The sequence below is a fragment of the Thamnophis elegans genome, chromosome 1 (assembly GCF_009769535.1).
Source record: "Thamnophis elegans isolate rThaEle1 chromosome 1, rThaEle1.pri, whole genome shotgun sequence".
In the NCBI taxonomy this organism is placed as follows: Eukaryota; Metazoa; Chordata; class Lepidosauria; order Squamata; family Colubridae; genus Thamnophis; species Thamnophis elegans.
Genome location: NC_045541.1, coordinates 108,614,601 through 108,631,978, shown reverse-complemented (window position 1 = coordinate 108,631,978; position 17,378 = coordinate 108,614,601).

Genomic DNA, 17,378 nt, shown 5'->3' with positions numbered 1-17,378 from the left:
TTAGCAATGGAAATTTTGGGCTCATTAGTCGCAAGTTGAGGACTACCTGTATAGAATATCATTTTTTTAAAAATGAATGTTTTTCAGCCATCTGGTGATGAACTGGATTTTGTAGTCCTCTTCAAGAACAGTTTGTCCCAGAAGACAAGGATAATTCCCATTCTGAAAGCTCATAAACCTGACAATTTCAGAAGATCTTTGGGACTTGAGTGGCATAGATTTCCTAGTGCCAGAAATGATACAATGTTTTTTTCTATTATTAATTGAAATTATCAACAGTAATTACATAACACATTTGTTTTGTTGCAAGCTATTGTTACTGTCGCATTAGTTATAGCTTTTATTCAGCACTTAGAGTCAAATGACTTAAAGTGGTGTAGAAACTCATTCATTCAATAATGTATGTTGAGAATTAGATTCGAAGGTAGGTACATAAGAGAGACACCTGAAAGAGGAAGAAAAAGAAGGTATACTGGAGTACGGGTAGACAAAACAGCAGGAAGAAACCGCTATGCAAATCACTGGGAATAAATAAACAAAAAGGATTTATTGGCAAAAATTAATCTCTGATGATTCAAATACTCCTACATGTATCTTCTTAATCTCCTTAAAAAAGAGCAACAAAAAGGAAGTTCCAGAACAGAAAGTCTTCCTTTATATTTTTCATCTAGTGTGGTCATTTATCGAATACCAGAATGAGGAAATGCATCTCTTGAGGACAAATTTGCAAAGGTATTTGAATACACCGTTTTATAATTGTAGTTCATCTTTTAAGCTCTTGGCCTACAATATACTAAGTTACACTATCCTTGAAAAATGCAACATCAAACTGTAAAAATCCAATCAAATTAGAATTAGGGTGAGTTAATGCTTTATATATTACTTCGCAGTTTACTTAATAGTGGATTTATTTATTTATACAGATGTTTAAAATATGAGTGAAATTGAATGAAAACTACAGCCTGATATTGCTGAAAAAACGGCTTTGTTTTCTCCTATTAAGCTTTGTCATTTCAATCCTAAAATATTTTACTATGCTCAACTAATGATTTATTCTTCTTGTACTTGTACTTGTCCAGATTGTCCGGGATTCTCTCAAAGCCCTCCACTGATTCATAACTATTTTTGAAAATAACTTTTGCTTTTTTTTAAAATGTGCCATTTGCATGGACACTCAAAACTTTAGCCATCTTCAGTGGATCATGGGACGTGAGAAAAACTACAGCAGTGTGTTACCACAACAGACCTGTTAAGGGGGAAATGAGACTACTGTATTTGTGGTTGGCTATTGAAAAACTCTGAACATTCTGCTATTTTTGAAGGAGGAGACTGTTTCATTTTTCTTTTCTTTTTTTCATTGGACTCCACGACTGTGTCTTGGCCTGTGGTTTTCAAAAATGGAAACTATACGCACATCACAACATCCTCACTATTTGCCCTCTCCAAGAGCACCTAGGAAACTCAAAATCTCTTCCTTGGAGATGACAGCAATTTCTGCAAAGCAAAAGTGTTTGAGAACTGGCTCCTTCCCCTTCATTACCACACTGAGGACACAGAGAAGGAAATTTGCTTCCTGAGGAAGAAGGCTGGTGTCCCTAGTACCATTCTCAACAGACACAGGATGCTCTTTTGTCACTTCAGCCTGGAAGGGATCCTTAAGGACAACACTCCAGACTTTCCTGTCTCCCCTCCCTCGGAGAGTTCCTCTCTCTTCTCCCAACACTCCACATCCCGCTATGCTTCCATGTGCTAATAAAGCCCTTCCTGTCTCCAGAGGAACAGATTGCCTGCTTGCCAGCCTGGCCACCCACTCTATGTGTCCCGGCTGAACAGGCCTACCTTCCTACACGCAGCCGGCGAAGGGCCCCCAAAGGGAGAGGAAGGGAGGAGCGGGGAGATATGGCAAGGCAGAGGCCCTTACAATAGCAGGATGTAAACAACGGCTCTCCCGTGGAAGAGCAGACCAGGGCGTCAGCCCAGACGGCAAAAGGAAACCAGCCGAGGCCATCCCCGCTTAAAAGTACCTGGCAGCGGCGTTTTTCCCTGGGGGACTCCGCGGAACATCCCAAGACCGATGCCACCACATCTGCCTTCTTCGGGGACAGGCCCTCTTCGGCAGGTCCTCTTCAGAAGGACGAGGCCCCCCTGGTCCCCCTTGCGTTCCTCTTCTTCCCGCCCCCGCGGATGGGCTTCGGAGTCATCGCCCGGGGCGCAGAGACTCGCCCGCTCCCTGCCATCGGTCCTGCAGTTCGGGACAACGGCTTTGTTCCCACTCTCTCCCCGCCCGGTTCCTCTTTTTATGTGCTTCCTGAAAGGTAGCTGCTAGTGGCCCAAAAGACGGTCGCGGTCCCACGCTGTGGAAAACCTGGGCGCGCGCGCACCCCACACAATTACAGCCCCGGAGACTCTCGGAGGGAAGCCTCTGCACAAGCCCGGGCGAGTGAGAACAAGTTCCCGCCGTTACGAAGGCTCCGGGATGAGGGACGGAACCCTCGCTGCAGGACAGTAAAGCTCCGTCTACCAGAGGCAGCCAGGCAGCCGGGTCTCTCGCTCTCAGAGGGAGGAAGGGCCAGTTGGGAGAGGGGCTTTGGTCCTGCGCTCTCGCCACGCTAGAAGTAAGCGACGTCTTCTCCAATCTGGCGCCCTCCAAGGCACGGCCAGCCCAAAGGTCCCATGATCCACAGTTGGCGGAGCTAGTCACGATGCTACTTTTTTTTAATCCCAGCTTTTTTCCTGGAGCTCAAGGCGGCATAGACTATCATTTTCATTTTCTCCCCAGTCCTAGACCAATAATGTAAACAATTTCCTATTGGGAAGGCACGCTTTCCTCCATCTGGGTCACCTGAGACTTTTTTACACGAGTCTCTGGTGGATTAACAATTTGGGATGAACACCCTTTGAATGGTGTGGAAGTAGGAATGGATTTCCAGAGGGTGGGAAATTGCAGACTACAGGAGCATTACTCAGGTGATCCCGAGGACACAGATAAACCTCCAAGTGCTTCAACCACCCTAAAGGATGCAGATTACCAGCTGTCTGCAAGGAATATACAGTAAATCCCATTCCCCACCATCCAGTCCAGAGCCGAAGAAGCTTCTTGGATGTGAAGCAAAACATCTTCAAAAGAAAAAAACAAGAAAGTCCAGTTGCCTCCTGAAAAAGCACCTTTGGGACAACTCTGACCTGGATGACAGAATCTCTACAAACTTTTAGTGGGCTAACACTTTTATTTACTTACCCCACAGTTTGAATCTATAAGTCAAATTACAGACTTCCTTGCAATAGTTTCTAAAGGAACAAAGATGTCTAGCAATTGCAGTGAAACATGTGCGACATCTTAGAGACCAACATGTCCAAAAGTTTGTTCTGGGAGCAGCGATAATTTTGTGAATGGTGATACTGTTAATACTGTTGCTGTTATTGTCCATACATACAGTACTACTTTTGAAGTTCTCTTTGATGCCAGTCACTGTTTGCCATTTCCCACCCCGCCCACCCACACTCTGCATTACATTTTTGCATCTCAGCAAAAGAAAGTTTCCCATAAATATCTGAGTCGTAAAGACTTTTTTGTGATAATTAAGGGTGTTTGCTCTCTTAAGGGCATGGAAGGCGGACCTCTTATTTTACCAATTTTATAAATAGGGAAACTGAATTAGAGAGATGGCCAAGTCAACCTCATTCAATAACAGTGGCTTTCTCCTCATGTTCCAACATCAACACCAGCCAAAAACAATAGCCAAAACCAACCCACTCAAATGCTATTATTCCCTCAGAGTTACTGTATATTTTCTAACTTCAGAAGAATAAAAAATAACCAACCCACTCAAAATGCTATTATTCCCTCAGAGCTACTGTATATTTTCTAACTTCAGAAAAAAGAAATGGAAGAGTTAAAGGACAAATACATATGTAGCTGTGTATTTTTAAATTAATACATAACTTTGGGGAAGGGAGAACTGAAATGGCATTCACCTTTATTCACATGGTACCAAACCAATTTTGAGGAAACCATCACAGTAATTCAATATCTATGCTAGAATACTGTAAATATGCTCTCTGCAAGTTATTTCTGGGAAATGGCCAAAAAATTTCAGTGGTTGCAAAATGCAGCAGTTAGAATTCAACTAGGAACTAGTTTTACTTATCACATCAGTTTCACAATATAGTACTTTGGTTAACTCACAATTTCTTTCTAAATTAAGTGTTGCTTTCTCTTTTTTTCCTCTTCAAATGCTTTATTCCCCCCACTTTATTAAAGTTAGGGACCTGAATATTTGAAAGGCTGCCTTCACTCAATTAAATTGATGAAATAAATAAATAATATGGAGACTGCTTGTACATTTCACTTTTCAGATGGCCCTCATTCTATGTCTTAATAACAATTATGCAGAGTAATACCAGGTTATGGAATTTTTGTCTCCAAACAATTCCTTATTTAGAAGGAATTAGAAGAAGTAATTTAATTCTAGGATTTTTGGTTTGTCACAATGGCAACCCATTGGTTTGGTTTCTGGTTATTTTATGATTTTATGTCTGCTTTATTGATTTGTATTGCCTTTGGAATATGCCATTCTTTGAGAGCCCTACTGGACTCAAAGATGGGAAATATACATGAAAGTGAAGCTTAAAAGCTTCCACTGACTTTATCTTGCAACCTTCACATATTTAAAATAAATTTAAGTTACATGTAGTAAGTTGTAATCCCTATAGTGAGTGCATCTCCAAGAATTCATAGGATGTTAGGTATACAGAGGAAAAATAGCATGTGCAGGAATCATGTGATATGCCAAAAATTCCATAAGGAATTGAAAAGCATATAGGATAGAGATCAGGAAAAGCATAAGGAGAAGTCATGGAAGGAAAAATACACTGGCAGTTACTGAATGTCAAACCACAGAATTTTATAACCTGCATGTTCTTGCAAATGGCAATGGAAAAATAATAACAGCTATTTTCATGCCTAGAAAATGTTCAGGCCTTTTACAGCCCTTCTTCAGATTTCATCAGCATAAATCAAATTGTCAGCAATAAATACCTGCTGATAGTCAGGCAATCTTTTGAGAAGATGATACTCATTTTTATCTCTGGAATCCCCAGACATAGGTTTCACATACAGTATGTAAACTTGAAAAGCTATTGGTTTTTTTTTTAAATGTTGCTGGATGTTATTTATGTTGCTGGATGTTATTAATCTCCATACCCCCACAAAAATAAATCCAAGCTCTCTAGGTTTCTGGTAGGTACAGAGTAGGATATAAAGAAGCAGCAGTGTACAATAAAAAATGTTTTTCTGATCATTCCACCACAATATATAGCCATCACATCAACAATATCCCAAATAAGAATCAATAATCTGGGTGTTTACCCAAAGCTAAATTATAATTACACTAAATCTTCAATTCAAAATCCTTATGGGTATCAGCAGAAAGGATAGTGGGGAGAAAATTACAAAATGTGGGTGAAGATATGATCAGATAAATGAGATAATTTACAGGTAATGCTCAACTTATCACCATAATGGACCTGGCCCAATACAGTTGCAAGTCATGACGATTGTTGAATGAGGTGCCCATATGATCGGCTCAGTTAAGAACCTTCATTTCCCCAATCTGGTCATTAAGCAATCATGTGGGTCATTAAACAGAGCATGGGGTATCTCTGGAGTGGGGGAGACCCTGATAGGCCTCAGGTCCACACTGCAACAACTGTCTAGTTCTCACATGACCTGTGGGAGACATGGCATCAGGCAACCTCTGGGGCTCCAGAGATCATGTTGGAGAAGGAGAGCAAGCCATTCTGCCCCTGAGCCTCCCTATACAGTGGAGGCTATGTGGCTCTGTTCCAGAATTGGACACCATTTAGGAAGTGGTCCGAATTAACTGTGGCTGTTCTAAAATGGCATTTGCTTCTGGGATGAGGCTGAATGTCAGGGTTTCAAGTAACACCTCCAATGAAAGAAAACTCTGAGGCTTGAAGTTCCTCTAAGTTCCATTTTATTAGAGATGTCGTATTGGCGCATTTGGGAAAACCCGAATCTGAAAGCTTCCAGTTTTTCCCCACCCAAAAGAAAGTTCAAGTCCCTGCCCAGCACTCACATGTCCATCACATGATCCAATCAGGTATCATCCAAAACAGGAGATGCCTCCCAGTTACACCATCACAAATGCTATGGCAAGGGCAAGATGTCCTTGACTCTGAGAAAAGAATGTTATTCTGACAATATATCACCTATACTCCTTATAATCCTCCTCCAATTTTCCACAGTAGAAAATGTAGCAGGCCTGAAGGCCCAATGTAAAAGATGGCTTCCCAGTCTGACATTGTACAGTTTCCATTGTGTGAGAAGGTTGTGCAGCGAAATCCCTGCTTCCAGAAGGCGATCTATAATATTGAAAAGGTAACAAAGGTGGGTTCCTATCAGTTTGGACCAGTTTGGCTGAGCTTGGCCTGCCAAGCCCCCGAATTGGTTCTCTTGGTGGCGCCATCTTGTTTTTTAGTACTATGCATTAACGTGTAGTGCGCATCAAGCGTGCATGTGCATGCAGTGCTTCCCTGAGCGAACCGGCAGTAGCAGCTGCCGGAATCCACCTCTGATAGGTAAGTGACCAATTGGTGATGGGATGGGGAGGAAGGGGTAGGATTCTTGGGCATGGGAGGCAAGACAGACTTACAGCGTGTTGCAGCAGTCATAACGTAGGGTACAAGTTCTAAGTTCATTCAGTTCATTCATTCAGCTATCACAATTTCAAACCATTGCTGAACAAACAACCATTACCGTAAGTCATGGATTACTTTCATGTACTTGCATCAGACATATAAAAACATATATGTCATGATGTCGCCATAGAAGTGTTATTTTTACAGCATCATAGCAGTTTTCTAAGGATATCATCCATCAGATAGAAACAGTAACTGCTGTAATTTTCTGCAATGGCTACTGATGCACAAGACTGTTTCAGGCTTGCTATATCATGTCAGTTATATCTAATGATTTTTCAAATCTGTTGACAGTATGTAGTGCAACAGAATTTGAGATTCTTACATCTAACTCTCCAGAGACGTGATAATTACAAAACATCATGGTATCACACTGGCCCATTTTTAAAAATTTGACATGCTCAAATAATGTTCCTTCTTTCAATTATATTCAGTGGTCTGTGGTAGTATAATAAAGAGATAAAGAGAATCATCTTTTGAAGTACTATTTGAAGAGGTTAAAGATCAAGATTCTTAAAGTAAATGGATTACGAAGTTTATTAATTTGATGAGTACTAAAGTAAGTTGTTTCTGGTCTCTTAATGGCCTTTTATTTGACTAGGGGTAAGACTTTAAAGACTTGTTTATAGATACTGTAAGAGATATCATATGAGAAAAGATTTTTTTGCTGTATTTTTAGACGAAGTGGTGTTACTATGTTAAAACTAAAATAAAGGAATAAAAATTGATTATATATATATGTGACTTTAAGTATATATATATATATATACACACACACACACACACACACATACACATACACATACACATACACACACATACACACACATATATACATATATACATACATACATACATACATATATGTGTTTTTATTTGTGCTGATAAATAAACAAAGGGAGACTAGTATAGATCTATTTCAAGCTATTTAGCTCTCATCAGCTAGCCATACCCTTACTGGGATTCGAACCTGGGCTATATTACATATTAGGCAGACATCTTAGCCATTAGGCCACAGGCTCTGATCCGTTATCAGCTGAGCCAGGGAGAAAGGTATATATTTAAAGTCACAACCCCTGGTATGCCCCAATTATGGGAGGAAGCTAACTGCTTCCATTCTCTGTCAATTGGCTCGTCACAAGAGTCCATCACGACAGAAACCCAATATTTTTACTGTTTAGATTTAGATTTTAGATTTTAATAGCATTTATAGGCCGCCCTTTTCCATGAGGGGACTCAGGGCGGCTTACAATAACAAGGAAGGGGAGTGAAGACAAAACATAAAAAGAAATGTGCAATAACTGAAAAATACTAAAAACACAACATTCTCTCAGCATTCGGGAGGGGCGGAAGAGTTTATCCCCAGGCCTGACGGGCTAGCCAGATCTTGAGGGCTGTACGGAAGGCCTGGACTGTGGTCAGGGTACGAATCTCCACGGGGAGATTGTTCCATAGCGTCGGAGCAGCAACTGAGAAGGCTCTCCTCCGGGTAGTCAAGGTAGTCAAGATAAGAGCCAAGGTGGCGCAGTGGTTAAATGCAGCACTGCAGGCTACTGCTAGATCAGCAGGTCAGCGGTTCAAATCTCACCGGCTCAGGGTTGACTCAGCCTTCCATCCTTCCGAGGTGGGTAAAATGAGGACCCAGATTGTTGGGGGCAATATGCTGACTTTCTGTAAACCGCTTAGAGAGGCCTGAAAGGCCTATGAAGCGGTATATAAGTCCACTGCTATTGCTAGTCGCCAGTCGGCACTGACTGGCGGATGGAATACGGAGGAGGCCCGCTCTATGCGATCTGATGGGACGCAGGGAGGTTATTGGCAGAAGGCGGTCTCTCAAATAGTCAGATCCACTACCATGGAGCGCTTTATGGGTGGTAAGTAAGACCTTGAATTGCACCCGGAGATCCACAGGCAGCCAGCGCAGCTCGCGGAGGATAGGTGTTATGTGGGCGAACCGAGGTGCGCCCACAATCACTCGCGCGGCCGCGTTCTGTACTAGCTGAAGTCTCCGGGTGCTCTTCAAGGGCAGCCCCATGTAGAGCACGTTGCAGTATTCCAGCTTAGAGATCACAAGGGCTCGAGTGACTGTCGTGAGAGCCTCCCGATTCAGGTAGGGCCGCAACTGGCGCACCAGGCGAACCTGGGCAAATGCCCCCCTGGTCACAGCCGATAGATGGTGATCAAAACTCAGCTGTGGATCCAGGAGGACTCCCAAGTTGCGGACCCTATCTGAGGGGTATAAATTTTGTCCCCCCAGCCTGATTGATGGTACGGTGGTCAAATTATTGGGAGGAAAACACAACAGCCACTCGGTCTTGTCTGGGTTGAGCACCAGTTTGTTTGCTCTCATCCAGTCTTTAACAGCTTCCAGACCCTGTTCCATCACGTCCACCGCTTCATTGAGTTGGCACGGGGCGGACAGATACAGTTGAGTATCGTCCGCATATTGGTGATACTTTATCCCGTGCCTCTGAATGATCTCGCCCAGCGGTTTCATGTATATGTTAAATAGGAGGGGGGACAAGACCGACCCCTGTGGCACCCCACATGTTAGGGGCCTCGGGGACGATCTCTGCCCACCCACCAACACCGACTGCGACCTGTCCGAGAGGTAGGAGGAGAACCACTGCAAAACAGTGCCGCCCACTCCCACCTCCCGCAGTCGTCGCAGAAGGATACCATGGTCGATGGTATCGAAAGCCGCTGAGAGGTCAAGGAGAACCAGGATGGACGCAAAGCCTCCATCCCTAGCTCTCCAGAGATCATCGGTCAATGCGACCAAAGCAGTTTCTGTGCTGTAACCTGGTCGGAAGCCGGACTGGAAGGGGTCAAGATAGTTTGCTTCCTCCAAGGTACGCTGAAGCTGGAGGGCCACCACTTTCTCAACAACCTTCCCCACATAGGGAAGGTTGGAGACTGGACGGTAGTTATTAAGAATAGCTGGATCCAGAGACGGTTTCTTCAGAAGGGGTCTCACCACCGCTGCCTTAAGCTCGGTGGGAAAATGCCCCTCCCGAAGAGATGCCACAGCAACCGCTTGGATCCAGCCTCGTGTCACCTCACTGCTGTTGGCAACCAGCCAGGAGGGACACGGGTCCAGTACACAAGTGGAGGTACTCACAGCTCGCATAGCCTTGTCCACATCCCCAGAGGCAACTTCCTGAAACTCAACCCAGAGATGGTTTGCCAAGTCTTTCCCCTGTGTCTCAGCTGGCTCTGCAAGAGTGGAGTCCAGGTCCGCTCGAAACCGGGCAACTTTGTCCGCCAAGAACTGAACATACTCCTCAGCCTTACCCTGTAAGGGGTCCCCCGTCTCCCTCCTATTTAGGAGGGAGCGGGTTATCCTAAACAGGGCGGCTGGGCGGGACTCGGCGGACGCTACCAAGGAGGCAATGTATGTTCTTTTTGCCGATCTTAGAGCGCGAGTATACTCCTTGGTGCATGCTGTTACAAGTGCCCGGTTCAATTCGGACCTGTCTAATCTCCACAGGTGCTCTAGGCGTCTCCTCCGGCGCTTTATCTCCCGGAGCTCCTCGGTGAACCAAGGAGGCCTCCGGGGGCCGCTGACCCGGAGGGGCCGTAGTGGCGCAATCCGGTTTAGAGACCCCGAAGCTGCCGAGTGCCAGGCAGCGACAAGGGTCTCAACCGAACTGTGGGCGAGAGTATCTGGAATAACCCCAAGCTCCGTCTGGAACCTAATGGGGTCCATCAGTCGCTTGGGGCGGAACCACCTGGTCGGTTCCTCCTCCCTACGGTGGGGGTTTGGCCTCCGGAAGTCTAGCCTCAGTAGGCAGTGGTCTGACCATGTTGCCTGCCATACTGTTGCCTTTGTTATATTTGTGTTTTTATTTGTGCTAATAAATAAATAAAGGGAGACTAGTATAGATCTATTTCAAGCTATTTAGCTCTCATCAGCTAGCCATACCCTTACTGGGATTCGAACCTGGGCTATATTATATATTAGGCAGACATCTTAGCCATTAGGCCACAGGCTCTGATCCGTTATCAGCTGAGCCAGGGAGAAAGGTATATACCAATCGGCTCGTCACAAGAGTCCATCACGACAGAAATATTGGGTTTCTATCGTGATGGACTCTTGTGACGAGCCGATTGACAGAGAATGGAAGCAGTGAAGCTTCCTCCCATAATTGGGGCATACCAGGGGTTGTGACTTTAAATATATACCTTTCTCCCTGGCTCAGCTGATAACGTATCAGAGCCTGTGGCCTAATGGCTAAGATGTCTGCCTAATATGTAATATAGCCCAGGTTCGAATCCCAGTAAGGGTATGGCTAGCTGATGAGAGCTAAATAGCTTGAAATAGATCTATACTAGTCTCCCTTTATTTATTTATCAGCACAAATAAAAACACAAATATAACAAAGGCAACAGTAAAAATATTGGGTTTCTGTCGTGATGGACTCTTGTGACGAGCCGATTGACAGAGAATGGAAGCAGTTAGCTTCCTCCCATAATTGGGGCATATCAGGGGTTGTGACTTTAAATATATACATACATACATACATACATACATACATACATACATACATACAATTTTTGGTAATTCTTAATGAACTTTTGCTGATTAGAACTGAATGATGAGTCTTTACAATGTGTTTATTGATAAGAGATATGTGAAGAAGAGAGCTTTTGTTGAAATATCAAGGAAGGAAACAAATTATTGAAGTTGTTTGTACTTCTCTTTATGGAAGGGGAAATCACAAGTCTGTGCATGCATGTATTCTTTACTATTTTTCTCCATGTCAATTTTATCAAAAGGCAAACAGAACAATATCAAATAAGACATTTTGGACTATCCGAACCATCACACAAGCTATATTGATGTGTTCTAGTAATGTGTCAGCTTTAGTGTTTCATTTGAGCATAAGATGATTTTAACTATGAAGGAATATGTTATGTAAGTATTAAACTGTGTTCTTATAAGTGAGTTGAAGGGCAGGATTTCCATTTCTAACTATAACAACCAATAGTTAAAAGACTATAGCACTCTGAAATGTTTTCAAGTACTCCACATTATCCAAGCAATTACTGATATGGAAACTGCACCTCCGGGTTTTCCTTACAGAATAGGAAAAGGTTGAACATGAATATTGGAAGAACTTTGGCTGATGACACCATATGGGCCATCCACTGTACACAGGGAAGGGATGAATGCAAAATGCCATGCCTGAATCCTGCTAAGATGATTAGAACAGAATGTTTCTGCCTTTATTAAAACTGTCATGTTCCATTTTTGATTTACTAAACAATAATAAAATTATTGTTTATCTGTATTCTTTTTAAAGATGAGATATTCATATCAGCCTCAAATCTTTGAACTTGAAGTCTTGAAGCTGGGTCATTTCAATACAGTACAAAAAGCAGGCATCCTAGCAATTTATTTTTGGGAGATGCATGCTGTAAGGACACTTTGGAGATTTCAGTTTTTGTGTAGCCATCATACACCGTGATCATTCCTGAGATAATAAATTCTTTTCTAATCCATCCTTCTCTCAAGCCATCTTTCAAACAAACTCATTTAGCTTTATGGGATTTGCAAATAGTCAGGCTACAGTTACCTTATTACAGGTTATGAAATGTGACAATATAGACAGCATCACAGAATCCAAGTCAGCTAGTCCAAACAGCCAAGTCAGCATGGCCATATTTCAGGCTATCTGTAAATTTTTGTACCAAGCCTCCTTGATTAACACAGCATCAAGTTACAGCCAGTGGTTAAAATGTAATCGCCAGATTGTTCCTTTGCTCAGTTCAAATGCTGCATGAAAGAAGCAGTGCCCACCAGCCGGGAGGAGAAAGCACAGCCATATGCAGGGTAAGAGAGCATACTACTAAGCAAAGGGCAACGAGCTGAATGAAGAGGTGGAATTGGCAGGAAGAGAGCAGAACTGAGATGTGCACCATGTGTTGGTTCCTGCATGTGTTCAGCCTCTTCAAAAAGTCTCATCCAGCAAAGGAAGAAGGAAGCATTAGCAAGTGAAAACCATCTGTCAGAGGAGAAGATTAAAAACATGGGGGCGACTACCTCAAATTATTCAGCAAACAAAACTGCCTGCAAGTGGGCTTAGGAAAGCTTCCTGGCAGAATTGTGTTGGCCCTTCCTCATGGAAGGGAGTGTGAGGGAGTTGCCTCACCGAACAGATGAAGGCAAGTGTAGACGGGGCAGCAGAAGCTGCCACCTGGCTTTTCAGCTCTCTTGAAGGTCAGAACTACGTGTTCCATGTGGGCTGCTCTGCATCTGGTTTAAATAGCCCGGCTCTCTCAGTTTTCAGGTAAGAGAAAACCATCTTGTGCTTTGTGTCAGGCAGTGTGATATACTGGGGCGGTTCTCCTGCATATATTGTACACTTGGAATGGGCAGCATTTTGGAACCATATGCTAAAAGGTGCTTCAAGTGTGCAGGATCATGAATCTAGGTCTAAAACGTATGAAAGAGATTCTGTGCAATCCCAGAAAAATATGCATTTTGTTTAAGGAGCTGTGGACAAGCACTAAATCTGTGATCTCCCACCCTACAAAAAATGGTTTGATATCAAATCCAAACTGTTGCATTGTAACATACCATGTTATACAGTACTTTCCTCCACTCAACAGCAGTCACTTGTGCAGAGCAAGAGTTGGTCTTACTCGTAGAGAGGAGAACAAAATAAACTATAATGAGTGCTAGTGAAGTAAAGCTAACAAGTCTGGTAATGCTATACATATTTCTATTGTATGTCAAACTCTCCTTGATCTACACAAAAGTTATTTAAGAAGAATATATGCAGCTCAGGATTGAAATGAGGGGTCCTTGGTGCTCTCTGTGCTTGGTCGTTTTCTTGCAGATGTTTCATTACCCAAACTAGGTAACATCATTAGTGCACAGATGATGTTACCTAATTTGGGTAATGAAATGTCTGTAAGAAAACAACCAAGCTCAGAGAGCACCAAGGACTCCTCTATACAAAATCTGTTAAGAGTAGGCAGAAGAGGCACTGACCTGGAAATCAAGGCTATTAAATTCCTTCTCAAAAGTCCCAAACTTTCCACTTTGAGTCTGAGGTAGTATATACTTCCCCTAAACTGCTAAATTCCTTTGCTCCAGGTCCTGATGGAACTATAGTAAGCTGAACCATCTTTAGCAAAGCACAGACAATGATAATACCTCTATACTTGCAGCAATGTCCACCTAATACTATGGCACTGTGATTTTCCTTGGATCAGAGGTGATATTCAGCAGGTTCTGACCAGTTCTGGGGAACCGGTAGGGGAAATTTTGAGTAGTTTGGAGAACCGGAAAATGCCACCTCTGACTGGCCCCACCCCCATCTATTCTCTGCCTCCTGAGACCCAGCTGATCAGGAGAAAATGGGAATTTTACAGTAACCTTCCCCTGGAGTGGGGAGGGAATGGATATTTTACAATATCCTTCCCCTGGAGTGGGGTGGAATGGAGATTTTGCAGTATCCTTCCCCTGCCATGCCCACCAAGCCACGCCCACAGAACTGGTAGTAAAAAAAATTGAACCCCACCACTGCCTTGGATCATACTTATTTTTCACTTCCCCAAAAACTAAATCTCATTGTTTGAAAAGCACAGTAAATATCAGCTGCACATGGGAATGCCCCTCCCCTTTAATTGGAAACATAATTAAACAGTGTTTGGTTTGTTTGTCTGCTGTTTTATGTTCTCTTTACAAATATGTACAGCAAAACCAATATCTACTACCACATCCATTCCATTGAGCCTGGTGATCAAGTGTACCTTAAACCCTGGAAAAATGACCCCCTACAACCTAAGTTGAGGGATTCCTACCAGGTGTTGTTCACACAATGTTGAAACTTGATGGGGCCAAGCCATGGATTCACTATACCAAGGTGAAAAAAGCTGCTACCCCAGAAGAATTCCACCCCCATCCACCCACCACAGAGTGTTATCCAGGATTGGACTAGTCTATAGAAGGTATGATATTTATATTTAAACAACAAAAAAAGATCAAAATATAAAGATACAGAAAGCCTCTGGATAAAGTTGGCAATATTAACAACCATAGGGACTTCAATGTAGACTTAAAATTCAGGAGCCTGGGGGGAAACAGTTACTTCACAACTGTTGAGGAAATGGCAAGGATGACTGGCAATACTAATTTTGGATATGTGTACATCTTCCACCAGAATCTGGAAAGGGGATGGTTTTAGAAGGTATATTCCATGATAAAGAATGGGAAAACATTCACTTAACAATTAGGAATTGCTCATATTTATACAGGATTACCAAAGATAAGGTAAAGGTTCCCCTTGCACATATGTGCTTGTCATTCCCGACTCTAGGGTGTGGTGCTCCTCTCCGTTTCAAAGCCAAAGCATTTCAAAGCATGACTAAACACCGACGGTGCATGGAATGCTGTTACCTTCCCACCAAAGGTGGTTCCTGTTTTTCTACTTGCATTTTTTTACATGCCTTCGAACTGTTCAGTTGGCAGAAGCTGTGACAAGTAACGGGGCTCACTCCATTACACGGCGCTAGGGATTTGAACCACTTAACTTCTGATCTTTCTGATCAACAAGCTCAGCGTCTTAGCCACTGAGCCACTGCATCCAACTACCAAAGAACTATATCCAAAATGCCACTTGAATAGAAAAGCTGCCCAAAGGCAACTATTACAACCAAATTGTGTTACCTGTGGGGACTCATTGGGTAACTAAAGCAGGATTATGCTTTTCTTACCCAAAAAAGCATCTAGCAGCCAAAAGGCCCATCTATGTTGGAATTTATTCAAGGTGTTCCTTAATAGGTAACATTACCCTAAAAGAGATATGGCATTAGTCATGTTTCTTGCCCCATGTGGAATAAACTGTACTAAACTGACTTATGCAGCAGATATCATGTTTTTACATTGTGAATTAGCCCACCAAACATCATGTCACCTACCCAAGAACCAGAGCCCGTTTTTGGGGACTTGATTATCCAGGACTCTGGTTCTTGGGTAAGTGACAAGTCTTAAAAATTCTACCTTCTGATTGGAATGGCAAATGCACTTGGGGTTTTGTGGTACCAAGTGTCATACCAATACCTGATATTATCATAATACCACCAGGAAGTATAGGGATCGAAGAAACAGTCCCAAGAAACCCCAAGAAATTCCAGATGCCTTTTGGAAAATCACCTTGGGGACAACCATGATCTGGATGATTGAGAATCTCCATAGACCTTTTTCCCTAACAAACTCATCTCATCATATCCATACAGGAAAAACCATTGGCCGAAGACTAATACCCTCTATGGATATCACATTAAATTACAGGAATATTTTAGCACTAGGAAACATATTTAGCATGTTCAACAGAACCATCACAGCACTGATGGATCTAAATGAGGAGCAGGCATGAATTAATCAGATGGTACTTCCGAATAGGCAAGCTTTAGACATTGTTTTCGCTGCTAAGAGGGCAGTATGTGCCATTCTGCATACTCGCTATTGCACATATATTAATAACTCTCTGGCTGACATCAACAGATCCATACATGAAATGGAGGAGTTGATGAAAAATAACTGGGACATCTGGCTCATCAGATGTTTACTTTTGGAATTGATTGACATCTTGGCTTCCTAGCTTTGGCTGTCTAAAATCCTTATTTTCCTTTCTAGTTCTCACTGTATGCTTTGGGATATCTAGCTGCTGTTGTATTTAATATTCATCTATGATAACCACCAGCTTGAAGTCCTGTCTGCTTCAGAAGACAGATGGTAGAGTAATGGTACTGAACTCTTTGACTACTAAACATGATCCAAACTACTTTCTGGCCATACAACAATCATCACAAGGGGTTGCCACAAAAAAGAAGGAGTCAACTTATTTTCCAAAGCACCCGAAGGCAGGACAAGAAGCACTGGATGGAAACTAATCAAGGAGAGAAGCAACTTAGAACTAAGGAGAAATTTCCTGACAGTTAGAACAATTAGTCAATGGAACAACTTGCCTCCAAAAGTTGTGGGTGCTCCAACACTGGAGGTTTTTAAGAAGAGATTGGCCAACCATTTGTCTGAAATGGTATTGGGTTTCCTGCCTGAGCAGGGGGTTGGACTACAAGACCTCCAAAGTCCCTTCTGCTATTCTGTTTTGTTATCACCTGAGATGTATGACTCCATGGGAAAGGGAGAATGGGAAATGATAAGATAGCCTATTCATCTACATTTAAGACAGGATATTTCCTCAAGTTTGATACAGCCAGCTTGCCAAAAAGAGAGGGAGGGTAGGGGAGCGCAGACAAATTATAGATTAGAGTTATAAAAATGTGATTTCCCCCCCCTTCTTTTTATAATCCTGTGATCCTTGTATTAGGATGGAGTCAGGAGAGAGACTGAATAGAGCCGAGCGTTTACTAGCAGGATGCCCTTCCTGTCACCTAACCAGAGTTTACAGCAGATATTTTCTCTTTGGGCCCTGATAGAGAAACATCTGTCTGCTGCCTAGGATTGAACTCTCAACCTTCCGAGTGGGAGGTGAGCATCTTCACCTCTAGGCCACTACATCCCTCAGATTTATAAAGGGTGATAAGCAGTAAAAAAAATAAATGAAAATAAAAATCACAAGGAAACTGTTAAACCAACAGGACATGAAACCTGAGAAAACTGTCAGGATAATGGGACATTAAAC